Genomic DNA, 11,258 nt, shown 5'->3' with positions numbered 1-11,258 from the left:
TCACAGATGTGCGGAAACTTTACCGAATGAAAATACTTAAAGTATTTTAGGAGATAGTGCCAGTTCAACGAGTCTATTCCATCACTTTTAGAATAGTATTTTTGTCGAGATTCGTCCATTCCGGCCAGGTTTTTCAATATACCTCATTAATTTGTTTCCAATATTTTTATAGATCCTAATTGCCCTGGTTTCACAGATGTGCGGAAACTTTAGCGAAGTAAATTACTTCAAGTATATTAGGAGATAGTGCCAGTTCAACGAGTCTATTCCATCACTTTTAGAGTAGTATTTTTGTCGAGATTGGTCCATTCCGGCCAGGTTTTACAATATACCTCATTAATTTATTTCCAATCTTTTGGTATATCCTAATAGCCCTGGATTCACAGATGTGCGGAAACTTTACCGAAGTAAAATACCCAAAGGATTTTAGGAGATAGTGCCAGTTCATCGAGTCTATTCCATCGGTTTTAGAGTAGTATTTTTGTCGACCTCCGTCCATTCCGTCCAGATTTTGCAATATACCTCATTAACTTATTTCCAATCTTTTGATATAGTCTAATGGCCCTGGTTTCATAGATGTGCAGAAAAGAACATGGCCCACGAACCATGAAAAATGGCCTAGCCTGGGATATTGATAATTTCTGTATATAATAATCTTCGGGATATAGGCTTTCTAGAAATGTTTTTCTTTTTTTCATATATTCTATACTTTTTTGTTAATATGACGTTGAATATTGTGGTATTTAATGTTAAAAAATTAACATTTCGGGATACACGTCACAACAATAAACCTCCAATGACCATGTACAATGTACATGAACCTATAAATCTCTAAATATATCAAGTTATATGCACTCAAATAGCTAGAATGGCTTATTCAATGATCATAATAAGCATTTTTGACCAAATTTGGGAAATAGAAATAAGAAATATTTTGGAAATGATGTTCAAAGCCGTGATTGTTCAACTTTACTTTTAAATTATTTTTACTTGAATTTTAAAATACTGAAATAAGAAGAATAAATATAGTATGTAGTTTATTTACATGGTGAAAGAAGTGAATCATTGGAACAATTCTGTTTCATATCATATTCCATAGTTTTGAGGGGTTTTTTTTGTTTTCTCTATTATTATTATTTTTTTTTTAGTATTAAAACGACCGAGTATCGAAAGCAATGGTAACGAAATAAGTTGACACCGCGTCTCGTCAAAACATGTTCAATTCGAATTTACTCGGAATTACACGTTCAACGAGCATTTGCTGTGAAACCTGATTAAAGGAAAATTACTGTAGACACCTAATAGTAAGTATCAAATGATCTTTTTGTTACATGTACATGTAGATTTCATAGCGTGAATAATAACAACACAACACCGATATAGGGGATCAGAGTCAGTATATTATTGACTCTGAAAATACGATTTGATAAATGATACTGTATAAATTTTACTGTATTTATCTTGATCAATAATTGTATATTCCTATACGTATTAATCATGTAAAGATACTGAGGTCTTTTAACCTACAATTTTTTTAAATGTTTGTGCAATACATTATTGACTGACAGAACGTAATTCATGAGCTGTGATCTAAAAATCTTCCAGGCATTAATATAGATTTGAATAGAATTACATCTAGATACATATTTGAAATAGGATATATCCTAAGGCACTGTAGTTTTAAATTGTTTGGATTATATTGCATTTACATGTAATGTATACATGCTTGTAAATGCCACAGAATGAGAAATAATCTAAATTGGCCTATTTTCATAATGTTCCCAAAATAGAAGTATCATGTAGATCTATACAGGAAGTAACATTTACAAATCATGTTTGTTGTTTGTTATTTGCCAGTTAAGTATCATAATGATAATACTAGTAGTTCATAATAAGTAATTATTCTGCTAAAATCAAATACCCTTTTTATTGTCAACAAATACAACACTGGTAGAAAGGTTATAAAGCTTTTATCTAGCACAAGTTTCCATATTCTACAGGTTTACATATGTCAGCAAGTCCTCAAAAGCAGCTTTAGGGGTTCCCAGGAGATTCTGATGCTCACTGTTAGACTTTCACTGTCGTCAAAATCCAACCTTATTTTCTCTTTTCTCAAAACTTCAGCTCTCAAAAACTTGTTTTGATTAATTATGTCACTCCTGTTTTGTTGAACATGGTGTTGTCAGCAATAGGTTCAAGTTCTTCTATGTCTTGTTGTAGGTGATTTGTACAGAAGCGAGCCCCGGCAGGAATGATGGCCTCTTTTGAAATAAGATTTCATGCCTTACTCCTACTGGGACTACAACTAACTTTGGACCTGGTCACTCGCAGATACAGCATGAAGTGTGCCCTCTTGATGTACATGGGGATGGGAGTGATACAGAAGGGGGACTAATTGGAAGAACTGCTGCTGCTGCTGGTGGTGCTGGACTGTCTTGAATCTGTTGCCTAACCGACTTGATATTCTTCTGTTTAATATGGGAGCAACACACACACTCTGGCATATATTGCACAGAAAATCATGATCAGATGGTGCCCTCCCTATCAGAGTGGTGATCACTGACCTATATTTCTTTGAAATCCTGGATCTGTGTTTTGGTTTTACTCTCCATGGACAGTTGAAACAGAGAAAGAATTAGGGACCACTCCTTGGCATATCTGAAATATTTATGTCATATACATGTAATTAAAATATACAATTTGGGTTGGATGAAAATCTTATCTTCATGTTAAAACCCATTAGCCTAGGTTATTTTTCCTAAAATCTCATTATAAATCAATTAACTTGTTAATTAATGCTTGGTGAATCAATTGATAAATTGTATTCAAAAACTTGGAATTATTTTTTTTTCCACTAATAAACTGAAAATGTGTATCTTCAAATGTTTTGTTGATTAATGTCAGTGTGACATATAGAGGGGGTATGGGGTTTACAACAATGTATATTACATGGTTAATTTATTTCTATTATGTAGTCCATGTAAATTTCTGTGGAAACGAGGAAGTTATCTATATTTGGTCTTTCCTATCCCGGGGTAGGAAAGACCGAATATAAATAACCCCCTCGTTTCCACGGAAATTAAGTCCATGAGAGCCTGAAATCTCCCAACCTGGGTCTGTTTAATGGACCCTTCCAAAGTCCTTTTTTAAGGAAAAAGTAAACCATTTTCCTAATCCAAAAAGAAAACTGGTGCAAAAACCATGCACATCTCCATACATGAAATAATATAAATAATAGAAAAATTATCAGTAGTATTGTAATACATTTTCGGGGGGATGGGGGTTTGCTGTTTCACCTTTATAGATTGTTTTTTTTTTCCTAACATTTAAAACATATCTTTTCAATATCAATTTTGTCTATAGCACAAAATAAAAATTCTAAAATCAATTAAAGCGTTTGATTTTCGTGTGTATATATAAAACAAAACGAAAGAAAAAAACTAGGATCCTCCACTAGTAAACTATGTTTTCCATTTAGAGTTATTGCCCTTCAATCGAAAAAAAGTAAATATAATTAAGAGAATACTCTACATTTCAACACAAGTTATGTCAAATATTATTTAACAAGATATATTTTGATATGTATTTAAATTGACCTACTTCATTAAAAACAAACTTTCTGTGTGTTTTTGTAGGTGTCTTTCCACGTATATACAAGGGACTTATGAATTTACGAACTTAAATAGTTAAAATTGAAAACAAAACGAAAATTTTTATCTCCGTTCGATGTATAAATATTGTGCGTTCAAACGACAAGTACAAATGTAAAATAGAAGAGCTTACAGCCGTGTTTGAAATTGCCGTAATATTCGGACATTTGTTAATGTAACACGTTGCTACAAATTTACAGTTATGATTGACAGACTTAATATTTTATAAGAAACTTTGAACTGTAGCCAATATTAATTAAACGTAGATCTACATAATTTGTAAAAATTATGAGAACCAATGGACAAATTCATACGATAGATCATACTGTCTGAATATATATCGCACATCTCCATGCGTAATACATGTGTACATGCTGGGCCTGTGTAATTGAAATGTTTACTGGGGTATTCCTAGAGAGAATGTTCTATCGTTAAAATGATAATGTCCTACGGCACCGATTGTGGTGAGGGCCTGTCCCGAGACACAGATTATTCTAACTAGGGTATTCCGTATGGCCGAATAAGTTTGTACTGTACGTTTGATTCGAACATTCATTCTGTTTCGAACAATATAATTTTTAAAGTAACAAAAGGTAGGGAAATCGGTACTTTTAAAGCCATCGGAACGGACTTCGGAATCAAACATACACGATAGGTTAACCCCCCCCCCCGTACCTTTTTACCATAGGCCATGACTCTCATATTTACTCGTTTAGATATTGATTTTTTATTTTAAAAAATATATAACAACATAAAAACTCACCTCTTTGCTGTTTCTTTTTGAGTCTTATCAACTGTGTTAGGTGCATGTATTGACTTCCTTGGAATCTGACGTTTCCAGACGACACTTTTGTTATTTTTTTTTTTTTCGACATGGCCGCATTGCTTACGAGTTAATTTTTTTGATGGAAAGTGTTAATCTAACTTTGCATTTTAATTTTAGTTTACAAAATTGAGTCGTGAGTAATGCGGCCCATGTGAATTTATAGACTGAAGTTGGCAAATTTATGCGATTTTCCCGGAAAACGTGAAACTGCGGTAGGTTTGGGCATTTACTTGAGTGCTTTAAACATCCGGTGTGAGGAAACGATTGCGCAATACAACTTGGCTCATGTTATGGATAAAAAATATAATCTTAGATTTATTCTAAAGTGTTCTTTAATTTTTCCAAATTTGGTAGGCCAAAAATGGCATATTGTGGGTCATGTTCTTTACTGAATGAAAATACTCAAAGTATTTTAGGAGATAGTGCTACTTCAATGAGTCTATTCCATCACTTTTAGAGTAGTATTTTTGTCAAGATTGGTCCATTTCGGCCAGGTTTTACAATATACCTCATTAATTTATTTCCAATCTTTTTAAATATCCTAATATCCCTGGTTTTACAAATCAGCGGAAACTTTACTGAAGTAAAATAATCAAAGTATTTTAGGAGATAGTGTCAGTTCAACGAGTCTATTTCATCACTTTTAGAGTAGTATTTTTGTCGAGATTGGTCCATTCCAGCCAAGTTTTACAATATACCTCATTAATTTATTTCCAATCTTTTGATATAGTCTAATTGCCCTGGCTTTACACATGTGCGGAAACTTTACCGAATGAAAATACTTAAAGTATTTTAGGAGATAGTGCCAGTTCAACGAGTCTATTCCATCGATTTTAGAGTAGTATTTTTGTCGAGATTGGTCCATTCCGGCTGGGTTTTTCAATATACCTCATTAATTTATTTCCAATATTTTTATATATCCTAATAGCCCTGGATTCAGAGATGTTCAGAAACTTTACCGAAGTAAAATACCCAAAGTATTTTAGGAGATGGTGCCAGTTCAACGAGTCTATTCCATCGGTTTTAGAGTAGTATTTTTATCGACTTCCGTCCATTCCGGCAAGGTTTTTCAATATACCTCATTAATTTATTTCCAATATTTTTGTATATCCTAGTAGCCCTAGTTTCACAGATGTGTGGAAACTTTACCGTAGTAAAATACTCAAAGTATTTTAGGAGATAGTGCCAGTTCAACGAGTCTATTCAATCGGTTTTAGAGTAGTATTTTTGTCGACTTTAGTCCATTCCGGCCAGGTTTTTCAATATACCTTATTAATTTATTTCAAATCTTTTTATATATCCTAATAGCTCTGGTTTTAGAAATGTGCGGAAACTTTACCGAAGTAAAATACTCAAAGTATTTTAGGAGATAGTGTCAGTTCAACGAGTCTATTTCATCACTTTTAGAGTAGTATTTTTGTAGAGATTGGTCCATTCCGGCCAGGTTTTACAATATACCTCATTAATTTATTTTCAATCTTTTGATATATTCTAATGGCCTTGGCTTCACACATGTGCGGAAACTTTACCGAATGAAAATACTTAAAGTATTTTAGGAGATAGTGCCAGTTCAACGAGTCTATTCCATCACTTTTAGAGTAGTATTTTTGTCGACATTGGTCTATTGCGGCTAGGTTTTTCAATATATCGCATTAATTTATTACCACTATTTTTATATATTCTAATAGCCCTGGTTCTACAGATGTGCGGGAACTTCATCGAATGAAAATACTCAAAGTATTTTAGAAGATAGTGCCAGTTCAACGAGTCTATATCATCAGTTTTGAAGTAATATTTTTGTTGAGATCTGTCAATTCCGGCCAGGTTTTACAATATACCTCATTAATTTATTTCCAATATTTTTATATATCCTAATAGCCCCTGTTACACAGATGTGCGGAAACTTTACCGAAGTAAAATACTCAAAGCATTGTAGGAGATAGTGCCAGTTCAACAAGTCTATATCATCAGTTTTAGAGTCATATTTTTGTCGAGATCGGTCCATTCCGGCCAGGTTTTTTAATATATTTCATTACTTTATTTCAAATCTTTTGATATATTCTAATGGCCCTGGTTTCGCAGATGTGCGGAAACTTTACTAAATGAAAATACTCAAAGTACTTTAGTAGATAGTGCCAGTTCAACGAGTCTATTCCATCGGTTTTAGAGTAGTATTTTTGTCGACCTCTGTCCATTTTGGCCAGGTTTTTCAATATACCTCATTAATTTATTTCCAATATTTTTATATGTCCTAATAGCCCTGGTTCACAGATGTGCCGAAAATTTATTAAATGAAAATACTCAAAGTATTTTAGGAGATAGTGCCAGTTCAGCGAGTCTATTCCATCACTTTTAGAGTAGTATTTTTGTCGAGATTGCTCCATTCCGGCCAGGTTTTACAATATACCTCATTAATTTATTTCCAATCTTTTGATATATTCTAATAGCCTTGGTTTCACAGATGTGCGAAAACTTTAGCGAAGTAAAATTCTCAAAGTATTTTAGCAGATAGTGCCAGTTCAACGAGTCTATTCCATCACTTTTAGAGTAGTATTTTTGTCGAGATTGGTTCATTCCGGCTAGGTTTTACAATATACCTCATTAATTTATTTCCAATATTTTTATATATCCTAATGGCCCTGGTTTCATAGATGTGCAGAAAATTTACTGAATGAAAATTATCAAAGTATTTTAGGAGATAGTGCCACTTCAACGAGTCTATTCCATCGGTTTTAAAGTAGTATTTTTGTCGAGATTGGTGCATTCCGGCTGGGTTTTTCAATATACCTCATTAATTTATTTCCAATATTTTTATATATCCTAATAGCCCTGGATTCACAGATATGCAGAAACTTTACCGAAGTAAAATACCCAAAGTATTTTAGGAAATGGTGCCAGTTCAACGAGTCTATTCCATCGGTTTTAGAGTAGTATTTTTGTCGACTTCCGTCCATTCCGGCCAGGTTTTTCAATATACCTCATTAATTTATTTGCAATCTTTTTGTATATCCTAGTAGCCCTAGTTTCACAGATGTGTGGAAACTTAACCGAAGTAAAATACTCAAAGTATTTTAGGAGATAGTGCCAGTTCAACGAGTCTATTCCATCGGTTTTAGAGTAGTATTTTTGTCGACTTTGGTCCATTCCGGCCAGGTTTTTCAATATACCTTATTAATTTATTTCAAATCTTTTTATATATCCTAATAGCCCTGGTTATACAAATGTGCGGAAACTTTACCGAAGTAAATTACTCAAAGTATTTTAGGAGATAGTGTCAGTTCAACGAGTCTATTTCATCACTTTTAGAGTAGTATTTTTGTCGAGATTGGTCCATTCCGGCCAGGTTTTACAATATACCTCATTACTTTCTTTTCAATCTTTTGATATATTCTAATGGCCTTGGCTTCACACATGTGCGGAAATTTTACCGAATGAATATACTTAAAGTATTTTAGGAGATAGTGCCAGTTCAACGAGGCTATTCCATCACTTTTTGAGTAGTATTTTTGTCGAGATTGGTCCATTCCGGCCAGGTTTCACAATATTCCACATTAACTTATTTCCAATCTTTTGGTATATCCGAATAGCCCTGGATTCACAGATGTGCGGAAACTTTACCGAAGGAAAATACTCAAAGTATTTTAGGAGATAGTGCCAGTTCAACGAGTCTATTCCATCGGTTTTAGAGTAGTATTTTTGTCGACCTCCGTCCATTCCGGCCAGGTCTTTCAATATACCTCATTAATGTATTTCCAATCTTTTTATATATTATAACAGTACTGGTTTCACAGATGTGCGGAAACTTTACCGAATGAAAATACTTAAAGTATTTTAGGAGATAGTGCCAGTTCAACGAGTCTATTCCATCACTTTTAGAGTAGTATTTTTGTCGAGATTAGTCCATTCCGGCCAGGTTATTCAATATACCTCATTATTTTATTTCCAATATTTTTATATATTGTAATAGTACTGGTTTCACAGATGTGCGGAAACTTCACCGAATGAAAATACTTAAAGTATTTTAGGAGATGGTGCCAGTTCAACGAGTCTATTCCATCACTTTTAGAGTAGTATTTTTGTCGAGATTGGTCCATTCCGGCAAGGTTTTTGAATATACCTCATTAATTTATTTCCAATATTTTTGTATATTCTAATACCCCTGGATACAAAGATGTGCGGAAGCTTTACCGAAGTAAAATACTCAAAGTACTTTAGGAGATAGTGCCAGTTTAACGAGTATATTCCATCACTTTTAGAGTAGTATTTTTGTCGAGATTGGTCAATTCCGGTCAGGTTTTACAATATACCTTATTAATTTATTTCCGATCTTTTGATATATCCAAATAGCCCTGGATTCACAGATGTGCAGAAACTTGATCGAATGAAAATATGCAAAGTATTTTAGGAGATAGTGCCAGTTCAACGAGTCTATTCCATCGGTTTTAGAGTAGTGTTTTTGTCGACCTCCGTCCATTCCGGCCAGGTTTTTCAATATACCTCATTAATTTATTTCCAATATTTTTATATATCCTAATAGCCCTGGTTTCACAGATGTGCGGAAACTTTACCGAAGTAAACTACTCAAAGTGTTTTAAGAGATAGTGCCAGTTCAACGAGTCTATTCCATCGGTTTTAGAGTAGTATTTTTGTCGACTTCGGTCCATGCCGGCAAGTTTTTTAATATACCTTATTAATTTATTTCATATCTTTTTATATATTGTAATAGTACTGGTTTCACAGATGTGCACAAACTTTACCGAATGAAAATACTTAAAGGATTTTATGAGATAGTGCCAGTTCAACGAGTCTATTCCATCACTTTTAGAGTAGTATTTTTGTCGACATTGGTCTATTGCGGCTAGGTTTTTCAATATATCGCATTAATTTATTACCAATATTTTTATATATTCTAATAGCCCTGGTTCTACAGATGTGCGGGAACTTCATCGAATGAAAATACTCAAAGTGTTTTAGAAGATAGTGCCAGTTGAACGAGTCTATATCATCAGTTTTAGAGTAATATTTTTGTTGAGATCGGTCCATTCCGGCCAGATTTTACAATATACCTCATTAATTTATTTCCAATATTTTTATATATCCTAATAGCCCTGGTTACACAGATTTGCGGAAACTTTACCAAAGTAAAATACTCAAAGTATTGTAGGAGATAGTGCCAGTTCAACAAGTCTATATCATCAGTTTTAGAGTCATATTTTTGTCGAGATCGGTCCATTCCGGCAAGTTTTTTAATACATTTCATTACTTTATTTCAAATCTTTTGATATATTCTAATGGCCCTGGTTTCACAGATGTGCGGAAACTTTACCGAATGAAAATACTCAAAGTAATTTAGATGATAGTGCCAGTTGAACGAGTCTAGTCCATCGGTTTTAGAGTAGTATTTTTGTCGACATCGGTCCATTTCGGCCAGGTTTTTCAATATACCTTATTAATTTCAAATATTTTCTTCTTGCCTATAACGGAATAAAAGCTACTTTAATGCAAGCCAAATTCTAGTTTGTAAGGATACATTTATGACTGAGTTCTTTTCTGTTGCTGGAAGACGGATATACAGAAACGTAGAGTTTGTCAAAAGGAAGAATGATGAAATTAGTAAGAAAATAAATATCAAATTACTGAAATATTTTCAGATTTAAACCACATCTCTCTCCGAAACTAAACTTGTAACGGAATAAATGTATCCTTACAAACTAGAATTTGGCTTGCAGGAATGTACCTTTTATCCCGGTATAGGCAAGAAGAAAAGTATCTTTAGAATAAAGTGTAAGATTTATTTTTCCTTTAGTAAGAAGTTTATTGCTCTTTGAATTTGGTTTATTCCGTTAAATTTCTATAGGAATATGCAAATTTTCAAACATTTGAATATGGTACAGGTGAAAGAAGTATAAATTAAAAGAACCTTGTGGGTGGTGGTGGGTTATAATTACGGAATAAACTGTATATTTAAGATCTGCTAAACTAATTCGTCCCGCGGAGACAATAACATGTTTATGCCACAGGAGTATATATAGAGAGAAGATGATGAGGAAAACGTACACTTTCTTGTGAGCTTCAAATGTACGAAAGCCATATGTAAACACGTAGTAGACGGTGCATTAATTTCTTTCCAATATTTTTTTATATTCTAATAGCCCTGGATTCACAGATGTGCGGAAACTTTACCGAATGAAAATAGGCAAAGTATTTTAGAAGATAATGCCAGCTCAACGAGTCTATTCCATCACTTTTAGAGTAGTATTTTTGTCGACATTGGTCTATTCCGGCCAGGTTTCTCAATATATCTCATTAATTTATTTCAAATCTTGTGATATATCCTAATAGCCCTGGATTCACAGATATGCGGAAACTTTATCGAATGGAAATATGCAAAGTATTTTAGGAGATAGTGCCAGTTCAACGAGTCTATTCCATCGGTTTTAGAGTAGTATTTTTGTCGAGATTGGTCCATTCCGGCCAGCACTGGAGGAAAACGCTAGTTTCCGCAAAACTGAAACCATATGGAAACTTTGCGGAAACCTGACGTTGAGGTTTCCCATATGGTTTCCGCAGTGCGTAAACGATTATGTAGTTTCCGCAAGTTTCCGTCAAGTTTCAGTTTGCGGAAACCTGAAGTTGAGGTTTCCCGTATGGTTTACGCCGTGCGTAAACGATTATATAGTTTTCGTCAAGTTTCAGTCTGCGGAAACTGTAAGCTTTGATTCCTAATGGTTTCCGCAATGCTGAAACTTAACAAAAATTCGGAGGTTTTTAAAGTAATAATT

At 33.7% G+C, this 11,258-nt stretch overlaps 1 long non-coding RNA gene across 1 annotated transcript; it reads left to right on the top strand.

Annotated features, from left to right (window-relative positions):
• Positions 1 to 603: 603 nt before the first annotated feature.
• LOC125674727 (uncharacterized) lies at positions 604 to 2,883 on the top strand. Its single transcript, XR_007370226.2, has 2 exons — positions 604 to 1,304; positions 2,221 to 2,883. It is a non-coding gene; the product is annotated as an uncharacterized LOC125674727 (long non-coding RNA).
• Positions 2,884 to 11,258: the final 8,375 nt, after the last annotated feature.

Source organism: Ostrea edulis, chromosome 5 (genome assembly GCF_947568905.1).
Source record: "Ostrea edulis chromosome 5, xbOstEdul1.1, whole genome shotgun sequence".
Classification (NCBI taxonomy): domain Eukaryota; kingdom Metazoa; phylum Mollusca; class Bivalvia; order Ostreida; family Ostreidae; genus Ostrea; species Ostrea edulis.
The sequence above is the reverse complement of the archived record's forward strand: the minus strand, read 5'-3'. Positions and strand labels throughout refer to the sequence as shown.